Raw genomic sequence first — 14,659 nt, 5'->3', positions numbered from 1 at the left:
TTTTAACACTGTCGCCTCACAGTGAATGAGGCAACTCTATGTTGATCATGCTTTCAAGAGCTGTTCTACCTACGTACAAATTCATCAACGCTTGTTGATATGTATAGTCCAGATCTCGACAGATTTGAACTGGGGTTGTATCAACAGGAACCTGGAAAGGATACGTAGGTACAGACAATGGATAGTGGTTGGACGTGGGCGTTACCTCAATGTCAACAAACAACCCTGGAGAGGAGGAAGTGAGCGTGCTGAGAACAGCAGACTTTTGAAGACTGAATGAGGATTCATTTTATTCCCCCCAAAATTTGCCTTTCATTTGGCCAGACAGATTAGAAGGGAAAGCTGCCTGCTTAGGAAGAAGGGAGGCTGTTTTCAGTGGCGTGGAGGACTACTGACCAAGAGAGCTTCTTTCTGAATTCTAAAGAGTAATAAGAGACGTCTTCAAGGAAATCAACAGCATTTGTAGAATAAGCTCCATTCTAACCAATTTTACCCATCAGCTTTTTAGTTGTTTTATTTCATTTCTTTTATGTCCAACCCTAAGTGGGATGACATTTGTTATTAGTATTTAGATAATCTTGAAGATCGTGTAATGAAGTCAAGAGCATCTTGTTTGCTTTTCAAGCCCCCACAACTCTTGAGAAAGCATATAAAAAACCTGTTTGCACCAAAGTCTGTACCAAAAATACCCAAACAGGTTAATGCGAAGCCCAACATTCATCTGTAACAAATGAATTCTGCTCTGCTATGTAGAAGATCAACAACGACTATGGAATCAAATTTGTCCAAATTTCAAATCACAATGATATAACATCTGTGTCATTGACTCCTGATTTCATATAAGGTTTTTTGATTTTATTAATGGTTTCAGGTTTTTGGTTTCTTTCTTGGTTCATGCTTTCTTTTGCTCTTATATCTACTTATTCATGCAGTGGTTGGCTGTCCTCCCTTTTATCCCTTGTCCCAATCCAGGTCCTTGTCAGACTCCTCCCTGGTGTAGAGCCCCCCCCCCCCCGATTGTGTCAGGTGGGCCTTGTTAACGCAACACATCCTGTGTGTCTTTGGAGTTGCCAATTCATCTGAGGTCACGTTTACACATACCCGGATATTTAAAAAAACTGGGACATTTCTCTGCGTTTGGGCCTTGTACTTATACATAGATACAGCTATGAGCTGCCACAAATTTTGATTCCTAGAAACTCCACAGGCCACAGTAGAGATCTGGAAAAACTCTTTGGGTGCATCCGAATAGTCTTTCCTTTGTCCTTTCCTATCTACTTTTCCTTAACCCTGTGGATGACATCACAGGGTTAAGAAAAGGTGTTAGGAGACTTCCTGAAGAAGGGAAAGGCAATCCCATTGTTTTGACAATCAGACCGAATTTCCACTAGGTGACGTAATAATAATCCCACGGCGGCGAAAGTTAGTGACATCTGCCGTGGTGAAAAAACTAGAAATTTCCAAAAATTTTCCAGTAAAAGTGCATTTATAACACTTTCCCCTTTACCTCTAACCGCTGATATAATCTTAAATATCACAAGGTTTAAAAAGAAATGAAAGGAAAAGAGGCTCCAGGTTACGAGGAACTAAAGTGAAATGGCTGCCACATGACTAAATAACCTATCAAACTGAGAATAAGCGGCACAAAAAGTTTACTTTACTGTGTTCGTTTTACAACATCCGCATAACATTCATAGTTGGAATATGGGTTTTAGAATATTTAAAGTTGTTCAAGCCATGTTCTTGCATTCTTAATTTACATGATCTTCTTCCCTTTTCAGTCATCGTGAGTTTCCGTGAACACTCAGAGGGCACGGGTCCCTTTAAATGTCGCCACAAGGAATCGTGGGACAGCATGATCTCGTCTCCTTTGGAAAAAGATGCATCAGTGTTTCCTGGGTTTAAGGAGGTTCTAAAGGAAGCATTGAGCCTCCTTTCCTTAGCTTACTGAGAATTCGAACATTCCTTATCATGGCCGCCACTTAAATACTTCCGGGGGTTAAGGAAAAGTAGATAGGAAAGGAGATTGGAGGGACAATTCGGACACACTTTTTGTCTCTGTTTGCATCTATAGGGGGTGGAGATTTACATCACAATTAGTGATGTCATGTTTTTTCCAGGATTCTGATTGGCAATCTTGGCTTCATGCTTCTCGTTAACACTGCCCCCTACAGAATTGGCTGCTCATAGTAGCCAGGTGTATATGCTGTCCATACAAATTATGATTTCTTTTGTAAATGTAGAGGGTGAAACATCCGCTTTTGTAAAAACCCAGGTGTAAACGTGACCAGTTTTTCTAAATCTCCACTGTGGCCGGAGTTTGCAGAAATCATTGTACACAATGTGTTGTGGTTAGTGCTTAACATTTCAACAGAATTCATTTAAAGCTATGATTTGAGATAATGTTTTTTTTTTTAAAATACAGGATTTTGCTGATAAGCCTTTAGATATACCTAAGTCAATTCAACAAAGCAGGACAAGGTTAACGAAATAATAAAATGTTTATTTTAAAAAGAAGTTGTTCCATTTCCTGGAACAAAACTATGGAAAGTAAAGAAAGCATTATAGTAAAAAAAAATTTACAGTTAATCATGAACAGTCTTGTAACTGATAATTGCTCTTAATTAACCATGCATTTATACACTATATTTAGAAGTTGAGCTCAAATAGCTGTCGTTCTTTTCTTATGATCTTATCTGTTTTCTGTCTCTCAATACCCGCGCTTCGGCCTCGGTGTAGCAAAAAGGTCAAACTCACAAACTTTCATCAAATTTGTTTAGCCAATAAAAGTCAAGCCAGACCACCATAGACTTGCTTCTTAATTGTCAGCTCTGTGCAGCACTAATGCAATTGGGGCAAAGGAGAGTCATTTTTTTAATGCACCGCTTTAGACTGAGGACTTGTTCCATACTCTACAATTCAATTGCCAGACAACAGTCTGTATAACTGTGTGGTAAAGCCTTTTGTGGCTGGCAGGAACACTTTGTGGGGTAAATCTTGGCACGAGGGGAGTGGGGAGAGTTGTGTCATAGGAAAAACAAGGAATCCTTGAAGGAAAATCTTATTTTTATGCCTCTTGGTTTCCATATCACAGTTATGGGTTGACACAGTTGAGAGTAGACACAACAGTGTGTCAGATTTCAGGTACAGTCAAAAGATCAGTTCATGTGAATTTGCCATCCAATAACTACCTGTCGAATATATATATATATATATATATATATATATATGCATTGTACTGACTGACCAACTGTGAGGTAACTGTTTTGTTCTCAGACTGTGTGAGTTTGACAAGTTGCCTCTCCTCGTCACTGCAAACATCTCTTTGCTTTTCTTGGAAAAGTGAAATTCATTAAGCAGTCAATTCTTCCAGCATGATGTCTGACTATGACAGAAAAACAATCCTTCAGTGCTTTGAGCTTGAAAAAATATTTTGTTGTCTTTTGGCATGCAACTTTTTTTTTCCTACTTCATTGGATGGATTACCCCATTAGGTGTTTTCCATGAACGAATGCCTGATTCGGTCATTTGTTGAATCTAATTCTGTTGCTGTATTCTTCCCTGAGACCTATTTACTGTCCTGCACAGTCGTAAATCTAAGTACTACTCAGTTTAAATGATGATACTAAAACTTTACACCAAACCTTACTTACAGTATGCTTCGAGGGCTTGTTGGTGTGTAACCACATGGCAGAGGGTTCAGAAACCACAGAGCAGCTGTGGGCATCACTCGATGGCCAGCATTCCTCACAAGCAGGAAACTCCTCTCCTCCCATGGGCGCACTGTGTGGATGATGTATTTCCTGTTTATTTCTGGGCCACCCCGGCAACTATCTGAGGCAGAATCTCAACAAAATCCAAAACATCTTCAAAAGAAGGACAGAACTAGAGCACCCCTGTGACCTTTCCCTCCTCAGTTACCGTTTAGTTTTGACATGTTTTGAATTTATTGCAGAACAACTTTTTTTTTTTTTTTTTTTTTTTCCAAAGCGCTGCCTGTTTCCTGTCTCTCAAGAAAAACCAGACAGGAATCTAAGAAATGGCAAATTCTGATTCCTACATGAGATACGGTTACATATGGCTGCCACTTCCCAGAATTCCTGGTAAGCATTTCTGACCTGAGGCTCACTGGAACGCTGATGTTTATATCTCCACTTTACAAAACAACAAACCTTTTGTATCTGACAGGAGACCCGTTATAGTACAAAGGTCATCAAGGGGAGTAGGAGAATCGGAGGGTACAATCTGTGTGTCTTTCACTGTTTTTGTTTTTCTTTTCATTTTCCTTTTGATTTCACATTCCCCATACTTTTTGCATCTATTGATTTTAGATAACCACATGAACGCAGACAAGCCTCACGCAACTAACAAATCTTGTTGGTCACACAATGTTAGGAGTCACGCATAAATAAATAAATAAATAAATAAATAAATAAATAAATAAATAAATAAATAAATAAATAAATCACACAGATATTTTCACAAAAAAATATCTATCCAAAATTCAGACAGATTCAGGTCAGTGGTCTGGTTTCAGGAAAATGGAAAATCTATTTAGAACTATAATACAGACTTGTATTTATCATTACAGTGTTAAAAAGCGTTCTCGAAGTAAGGTTGTGGAAGACTATGAGAAAACCTTTACAAATGGCCCCATTGCAAGAAAAAAGTGGGGTAGTTAAACAAACAAACCAAAAAAAAGACAAAATAATAATCTGGTATTGATTGACCTTCACAGAATAAACCATTTAAAAGCTAAAGATTTGACTCCAGTAAAATTGTTTGCATACATTTGATCTGCATGGCTGGAGTGCCAGAATCAAAACTCTTGCTGTTGAAAACATGCATAAACTAGCAAAAAAAATGTTTTTTAAATCCATAAGGACTAAAACAGGTCAGCCGTTTGAAGTCTGACATGAAGCTTCAATCATATTGCAATAACCCTTTTCTAGTGTCACACATGGTCTGACTTATTTGTGATTGAATCACGGATTTCCAAGTGTTTTTTCACATTCTACAATATTATTGTTAACAGCTGTTGGGATCCACTGGCAATAATACAGCTCAGGTGACTCGTCATACATTTTTTGCAACCGTCATATTCATTACACTCAGGTTTTTGCACAAAAGCTTAAAATGTGTCTCCATTACAGTTACAATTCTGGAAAAGTTTCCATTCCTCATGATTTCTTAAAAAAAATCAAAAGGACAATAAAAAAATCATACCAGTGAAAAAGGACCCCACTAATCGCAAAGTTGTTAGAATCACTGTGGCCCCTGAAGCTCTGTGGCCTTTGTGTCTCCCTTTGCTTACACTCAATGATCGTTTCCAGCTGCCTCTTGTTTAGCCTCTCCCTCTGTCTGTATATGTGCCTCACATTGTCAGTCGGTCTGTTTTCCTCATTTGTGGTCCTCGCTCTGTTTATGTTCTTGTCAGTTAAGCCACCTGTTGGAGTACGGCACCGCTTCCTCTGGTACTTCCTTTATTCTTTTAGTTCTTTCATTTTTTTGCAAAGTCTTATGTTATATGATCCTCTTAAATAAGCATTACTTTAATGTTTGTATGGACTACTGGAGCAGCCGTATTTTCTTTTTCTTTTTCTGGCCTTTCCTCAACATACGGTTTCTGCCTGGTGTCTTCCACTTTTATGTATCGTAGCTACATACATTGAAATGTCAAACTTTCAAACTTCTCATATGGTCTAGTACGTGCAGATGGAGAGGGGTGAGCGTGTATTCGTGCATGCTGGTGGAAACAGCCAGTGAGGCACACATGTATACATACTTCCATTGCAGACCATAAAAATCTGATATAATCCTACTGGGAGGGTTTCCGTGTGTTTCACATTTAAAAATAGGCCTCATTTACTTTACAGATGCTCTATTAAAAAGACTAAACAAGCTGAACGTAAGCTGTGCATTTTAAGAAGGTCAGTATTATTTCAATGTCATGAAATCTGAGTTTAAAAATGTTTTTCTTTGATTTGATGTATATTCTCCATAGACAAATTCAATGTAATCCAGTATATTGTGACTCTATGCAATGTTTCCTTGTGATAAATCTGCTGATGATGGCCAATAGATTTGCTTTCTATTTTTACCAAGTTCCGTTTTGCTTCTCCAACATTGTCAGTGAGGAGAAGAAGGAAAAGCCCCTGGGTATTTTTTTTCATGCGGTCTGGTCTTGTAAGCATGATGCATATCTCATCTCGGAACAAAGTGTTTGCGACCGACAGGAGATACTTGTGTTTGTACAATAATTTCAAATAAATAAATAAAAACAAGAACAGACCAGTGAGATTAAATTGTGCTGACCTGAAGTTTGGTTGACATCTACACTTATCAGTATCAACAGGAACAGTTTGCTGGTTATCTGCACTGCCCTTGACATGAAGGGTAAAACGAGCCAAATCAGAAAATAAAACACAGACAGGAAACATAAATCAGAGCTGCTTTTTGGAATATGTGAATAGATCTAAAAGAAATATATGGAATTTAGTGTCGTGGTATGAAGGTTCAAGGGCTGCTGCTTTGCCCCTGGATGTAACTACTGTATATACTGTTCATTTGCACTATTCAACACTGGTCTACCCATATTTATCTATTTGTCTTTTATCTTTTGTGTGCCTAACATTTCTTTATTAGTAATATTTATGTCATATAGTGAACTATTTTCATTATGTGGGTTCTAGATTTGTACTTTTTTATTCTTCCATTCCATAAAAACTGTTGTTTTGGTGCGGAACAGGTACTTAAAACATTTCACTGCACATTATACTATGTATAACTGTTGTATGTGACAAATACAGGACTGGACTAAAAGGAATGCAAAGGTGCACTTTATTCATGTGCTGTTTCTTTGCAGTCAGTGTGATATAGTTTACGTTCGGTAATCCTTGAACATCAAACAGTGGGGATTGTAGTCAGGTGCACATGGAAATGTAGTGGTTAGCACTCCTGTACAGAGGGTATTGTCATTTCCTTCCACAGTCGCAAAACACACCATTGAGATGAATGAATATGAATGCAAACGTCTGTCTGTATTTGCCCCATAATGGACTGGCGACCTGATGAGGGCGTACTTTGAATTTGCCCATATTCAGCTGGGATTGGATCCATCCGTCCGTCCGTCTGTCCGTCAATCCATCCATCCATCAATCCATCCATCCATCCATCCATCCATCCATCCATCCATTCATCCATCCATCTTCTATAATGCTTTATCCAGTCGCACATACTCATATTTACATGTAGGGCAATTTAGACTCTCCAATCACCCTAACCCCCATGATGTTGTAATGTGGAAGCAGTTCCTCAAGAAAACCCACACATGTACCTGAACAACTATGGTGGCCAACAGTTTGCTGTGGAAACTAACTCCACAGCTGAAGTTCACCAAGCCCAGCATGGACTTGAACCAGGCGTTCATTATGAGGCGAGAGCACGAACCCACTCCAACCACAACACAGTCATCTACACATGTTCATCTATTTCCACTTTACATGCATAACTGCATCCTCAAGCACATTTTAATACCTGCTGTTTTCCTTCCACTTTGTGTGTATGATTAAACTGAATGAGTGTCTGTTGGATAATGGGTGCTGCCCAAACAAGGGTGACCTACACGGAAGACTGAAGCAGCTGTTCTTTCTCTGCTAATAAGCCAATTTCACAATTTAGCCTGGAGGGCTGAAGCTGCATTAGGGCACATTTCAACACCTCTGGAAAGCTGCAAGAGGATCAGGAACAAAGCAGAGAGAAAGTAGAAGGGGAACTTTATTTATTTAGAATATACTTGGAATTTTGGTGAGTGGGAAAAAAATGGATTGCTGCATTTATTCTCTTAATAGGCATCAGAATGTCTTAGACAAACACACCCACACACACACAAACACACACACGCACGCACGCACGCACGCACGCACGCACACACACGTTTGTCCTTAAAACTCATCATCAAAACCACTCGTGTATTTATGAAAGGCTTGTCTGTACATCAGTAAGAAAACTTTCTGCCAAAATAAGCGACTGATGAGAAAATATTCATTTGCCAGATGCTTTTGATCATGAAGACAGCTTTTCGGATGAAGGGACAAAGAACAAACTCATTGAAAAAGGTATTTCCCAGATTTCCCCACTGGTTTTTGGTTAGTTTTAAGTGCAGGTTTAGAACGGAATCTTTTGAAATTACATTCAATTCCAACAATTTAAAGAAATTAATTTATATCTAAACATAAATTTAACAGTGTTTGTCCTGCATTTTATGCAACACGATCCCCACGAGTCCCCCCTCCTCTCTTAACTCTTGAATCCCAACATAGCTATATTCAATTTTATTTTATTTTGAGTGACAGATCACTAAAGAATTCACACCCCTATGAAACATCTCTATAGCTTGTCTTTTCATAAAACCAGATAGCTCCTTGGAATTGATCTTATTTACACCACAGTGTGTCATTTCTGTCTGTACATGATTAAATCACCACACAGTAGTGTAGTGGTTAGTGGTGTGAATGTCCCAGGTTTGAGTGTCCAGTTGTTTTTCTCACAGTCCAAAACTTGAATGTTACTTTATTGGTGACCATAAATTACTTGGGACTGTTTGCGATTGCTTGTTTGTGTTCATTCCGTGATGGACTGGTGACCTTCACTGATGGTCAGCTGAGATCAGCATAACTCTGAGTTGGATAAAGTCTCCTACCCATGGCAGCCAGAGTAGCTCTCCTGGTCCAAATAGTGAGGAGACTGGACAAAAGTTCAATAATCACCAGATGATGGGTTTGGACCCAGCTGAAAGGGTAAATACTCCCCATGGCTGGCCATAATGTAAATATTAAAGCATTCAATCAGTCAATTAAGTGTTTGTCAGTCTTTCAAAATGAAAACTTCCATATTATTCTCAACTGCTTGGATTCAGGATTCTCAACACTATGAGCAGAGGAAACAATCTGCGTTGCCAGTTCACTTGTATGATTGCACTTTCCTTTTTTTGTTTCATACTGTTGCAAAGTTCTGTGCGCTTCTGATAAGTTATTTACGACGCATGCAGTGATTTTTTATTTTTGAACGTGGATTTCAGTTTACGTTGGGCAGGTTTTATCTTGTGTTTGAGCGAGTGAGTTAGCAGCCATGCCAATGTTGACTCATCAAGATCAACAGAAGATCTGTCAGTTATTAGAGGAATGTGCACAGATACTTCAAGGTCAGTGGTTCTTTAATGTATTTTCTGACTACTGAAAAAGAAGAAACAATAATGAGGTTCACCTCCACCAGTTAATAGGGGCTGAAAAAGCAACAGAGCTACTTTACTTAAGACGTCATGCTAATTCTAAAACTAATACTCAGCTATGTGAGAAGGGCTGAGAAAAACAAAAAACAAAAACAGCTGCTAAGTCTGTTTTCACAGACCAAAAAAGTAACAGGATAAGCTAAAAAAAATCACTTCTTAATTCAATTTGTAAGTTAGTAAATTCTGCCATGACAGTATTGCTGCAGTGGTAAATACAGCCTGGACTCATCTTACAAAGTGAACCAAAGAAGATAAAATGATGTTGATGGGTGAAATAGAGTTGAGGAACATGTGAAGGATAGTTATTTTGATTCTGGTGCAACTTGTAGTTTATTGTTATTAAGACTTAATCATTCAGAGGGAAATGCATCATCCACCAACATCCTGGAGAGGAAGTCTTACTCACTGTGCAGGAGGAAAGAGGAAATGTTCTCATTTCAATGTTTTAGTCCACAACACCTGAGGTCCTTCTTCTGCAAGACAATTTCCCCTTTTATAGTTTTTCTCAATGCACGTGTTACTTAATTGTTTTCAATCAGAACTGATTGCACAATGATGTTAACTTCCTAAAAGTCACTTCATTTATTAGCACCCTTGTGCATAATCTGATTTAAGGTAGCTCAACTACTTTAAGACTAATGCTGCTTTGTCGAGTGCTCCTTTAATCGAACATTAAAAACAAATAAGAAACAGTGACACAACTTGCTGTCGACTTCTTCAACAGCAGCTAAAAGCAAGCCTTTTTATTTGTATCAGCATTGTTTAATGTAGCTGCTATTCTTTAAAAAAAAAAGGCATATTTATTGTAGTTGCTTATTTTGAGGTTTTTTATTGTGTACATAATGACCTTGATGATTTGAGTTTATTGAGTTTTCTATTCTATTCTATTGGTCATAATTTGGCCTTTTTTTTTAGTCTGGATGACATTTGTGTGGCTCTCACAGTGAGGAAAGTTGCCCATTCATGCACTAGACTTCACATCTGATTCTAATGTGACTTTTTTTTCTTTTTCTTTTTTCTTCAAATGTATAATGTTGACACCGAAACTGAACAACAATAACTGTGCAACCACTCAAACATCTTAAATATCATACTTCCTTGCTGAGCATATCTAGTGAATCTTTAAGCATTGGACGAAGTTATCTATTAGGTAGTCGACACTGCGTATTTCTTAGTCAGTGGAGATCACGTTAAAACACCACGGTATGAACAAAATATGACATGTGGTAGCTGTGAATGGACTTAATTGAAAGATAGAAGCAGACGATGGATATAAGTTACAAGTATAATTTATTATATCAATTGGCTGCTCACTAGATGAGTTTTCACTTCAAAAAAGATTTGAAGGGTTTTTGCTCAGATGTGTTTTAAATGGAAAACATGAACCTCATAAAAAGGGGGATTGATATTTATGCCACAGCTACAAACTGTGGGCCACCATAGTTGTTTACCACTGCAGTGCTGAAAAGTACAGAGGTTTTGACGTTATGGCAGCTGACTCCAAAGACAAAACAGAGCGGGATAGGGGAAGCACAAACGCCCTGTCGTGACTAAGAAGAAAAAATTGGTCTCCTACGCCTCCATTAATGTCTCACCCTCTCTGGATCGCTGATTCATTACTTCTCTTTAACTTTCTTCCCCTCTTCTCCCTAAACTCCCTTTTCCTATTTGTCCATCATCTATATTTCTCTCTGTATCTCTTTTACGCTCTCGTTTCAAATCCTGTTTGTGCCGGTTCCTGGTCTGCAATCTGTCAAAGAAAGGGTTTGGTGCTGTTCTTATCGTGCCCATCAACAGTAGATTTCCTGAGAGGATGGTGCGTGTGCGACTGTTTGTATGTGTGCGCATGGACATCCGCAGCGTGGCTGTACGTTAAAGCCTCACACTGATTTTCTGCATGATGTTGAATGGCAGCAGTCGAATCAGACAGAGCAATTACAGGGTCGATGCCACTGTGTGTTGTGAAATAGTCCATCTGTTGACACAGGCGAACTCGATGCTCCGAGCACTATGATAAGTGGGTTTATTCCTAATATGACTCTGCACTTTTGACACAGATTCCATTTTGACACTCCTTTTCAAATATCGTTAGACATGTCATTTACTCCACATCACTTTGAGCTCTCCGGCTTTGCCACAGCATCTTGGTGATAAGACACAGCATGTGCAATAAGTTTGCGTTAAGGGAGTCATTGGGATAACTTATCTGAGCTATTTCCTTATCAGACAGATTTATATACTCAGCCAGGGCGTCTGGTCCGGAGTGATCCACAGGCGTTATAGAGAGACTGAGGGGCACAGAGAGGTAATAACATATAACCTGGAAGATGTAAAAGTGCGTGTGTGTGTGTGTGTGTGTGTGTGTGTGTGTGTGTGTGTGTGTATGTGTGTGTGTGTGTGTGTGTGTGTGTGTGTGTGTGTGTGTGTGTGTGTGTGTGTGTGTGTGTGTGTGTGTGTGTGTGTGTGTGTGTGTGTGTGTGTGTGTGTGTGTTTCTGGGGGCTCATACATCATGTCTTTTGCACTCACTGCAGGGTACAGACAACTTTATTGAGGAAACACAAAACTAGGAAAAAGCAGCATTTATATTCTACAAGGTTTATGCAATATTCATCATTAGACGTTTCTACATTTTGTTCTGTACAGGTCAGTGTTGAGGTAGTATCCCTATCGAAAATGCATTTTGAGGTTTTATTATTCAGTCGTCCTCTTCGGTGCAGGTTTTACAGTATATGAGCTCAACAAGCAACCTAAATTAAAACATACCTCATCCTGACTTTTGATGAAATCACACTCGTCTGTGTATTTATTTGGGCAATTGAGAACATTGCACACCTTCATCATGGAAGGCTGTCCAGGTTGTCCATTTGCTTAAAAAAATGGAAAATAACATGCAGAAAAATGTTGGAAAAACCAATCTAGTTTTCATCAGCTAGTTTACTAGGTGTCTAGTTCTTTCACCCTGCAGTTCTGCACTCTGGTCTGAACAGACCCCTCATTCTACTTTTCAATGAAAAGTTAAGGCTTAGTAGTTAGTGGCCTGTATTCAGTCACCTTTTCACACCATGCATTCATTAATCTTCGGATAAAACTGGGGATGGTATATGTGAGTAATGTAGTGGTAATTTTAATTCAGATTAGTTTAAAAAAAACTAAACCAGTCAAGATGTTGCAAAGTGTATGAAAGACCTGTCCAGGGTGTATTCTGTTCTCTGTTGTTATCTGGGATCGGCTAAAGCACAACGTGACCCTGAACTGAATCAAGAAGTACAGAAGAAAGCTGGAAATGGATGGAGGGGGATTACTACTGCAGTCAGTAGTGTGAAAAATCACCTCTGGTCTCATGAGGATGTAACCCAACTCACGCTCCTTATCAGTGGGTGAACAGTGCAATGCTTTTTGAATTCTGCTTCACAGTAGTCAGAAGAACCCACATCAAAGGTTCAAATGAGATAATTCCAGGCTCAATTTGTGAGTTCATCGTTGTGACGAGCTGTATTATAGTCTCACTATCATCATGTTATGGCAGACTGTAGCATTCACTCTAAAAGGAAGTCTTTTGGGATTCCAAATGGGTTAAAGTTCCTTCAGGCTCTGTCCATGGTGCTGAGGGTCCATATTCAACAAGCTATGACAAACTTGAGCTACCCTAATAGATCAGTGCACTATTTATACAGATGCAAATATATATACTGTATATATATATTGCATTTTTCCCAGCACACAAGAGTAACTGATTGGACTTTTTGGAGATCTCATGCAGCTTCAACAATGCTTTATGACAATGAGTTTGTATTAGCAGCCAAAATCGCCTTGACCCCTTCCTAATCTTCTGCTGCATAATATATATATATATATATATATATACTGTACAGTTTGGGCACACCCTCTGATTTAATGTTTTCTTTATTTCCTCGACTATATACATTGTAGATTTTGTAGAATTCAAAACTGTGAATAAACACATTTAGAATTACGTCGTCAACAAAACAGTATCAAATAGCACAAAATATCTTTTATATTTTATATTTTTCACAATAGCCACCCTTTGCTTTGATTACTGCTTCGAACACTCTTGGCCTTCTCTGCACAAGATTCATGAAGTTGTCAAATGATATGGTTTTCCCATCGTGCTGACGGAGTTCCCAGAAATACTGAGCGCTCTTGCCGTCACTCTGTGATCCATCTCATCCTAAACCATCTCAATTGGGTTTAGGTCAGGTGACTGTGGAGGCCAGGTCATCTGGTGCAGGACTCCATCACTCTCCTTCTTGGTCAAATAGCCGTCACACTGCCTTGAAATGTGTTTGGTGTCATTGTCCTACAAAAATAAATGATGGTCCAACTAATCGCAAACCAGATGGGATTGCATGGTGCTGCTGGATGCTATGGTTGCCATGCTGGTTCAGTGTGTCTTCAATTTCAAATAAATCCCCAACAGTGTCACCAGCAAAGCACCACCACACATTGTCCTCCACGCTTCACGGTGGGAACCATTCATGTAGAAACCATATGTTCACTTTTTCTGTGTTGCAGGGTCAAAGTCTCTGAATGGGCAGCTGTGGCTCAGTTGGCAGAGTGGCCGTCTCCCAATCAGGACAGTTCGATTACAGGTTTGATTCCCCATCTCCACCTGTCCACATGTCGACGAGTCCTTGAGCAAGTCACTGAATCCCTAATTGCTTCTAATGGATTTGCCACGCCTTGCATGGCAGCTGCTTCGGTTGGTGTGTGAATGTGTGTGTGAATGGGTGAATTATGCGATTTATGATGTAAAGCACTTTGGGACTGCTCAAGCAGTGGAAAAGTGATATATAACTGAAATCCATTTCCTGTAACGGTGGATGTAGAGATGTGGCTGTTAGGAGATACTAGTTTCGTCATGGCGCTTGATGCTTTTTGTGACCTTTTGACACGCTCAAAGTTTTTGCAATTTTCAAGACTGACTGGCTGACCTTCACTTCCTAAAGTAATGATGGACTCTTTCTCTTCACTTGGCTGATTGGTTCCTGCCATAAAAGGAATTTTAACAGTTGTCAAATAGGGCTTTCAGCTGTGTATCAACTTCTGCACAGCACAACTGACGGTCTCAATCCCATTAAGGAGGCAAGAAATTCAACAAATGAACCCTGCCAAGGCTCAGCTGTAAAATGAAAACCATTTCAGGTGACGACCTCATCATGTTACACTGTTTTGAATTGCCAGACATAAGCTGCCAAACAGTTGATCAAAACAGTTGATCAAACAATGACAATCACTGCACGTTCACATTGTATTACAGATTAAAGACAGAGAGGCAGGCAACTACACACACTGTCATGGACAAATCATGGATATTTTACAATAATACAATTAATAGTAATGTTTTTTGA

Source organism: Lipophrys pholis, assembly GCF_963383615.2.
Source record: "Lipophrys pholis genome assembly, chromosome: 2".
Classification (NCBI taxonomy): Eukaryota; Metazoa; Chordata; class Actinopteri; order Blenniiformes; family Blenniidae; genus Lipophrys; species Lipophrys pholis.
The sequence above is the reverse complement of the archived record's forward strand: the minus strand, read 5'-3'. Positions refer to the sequence as shown.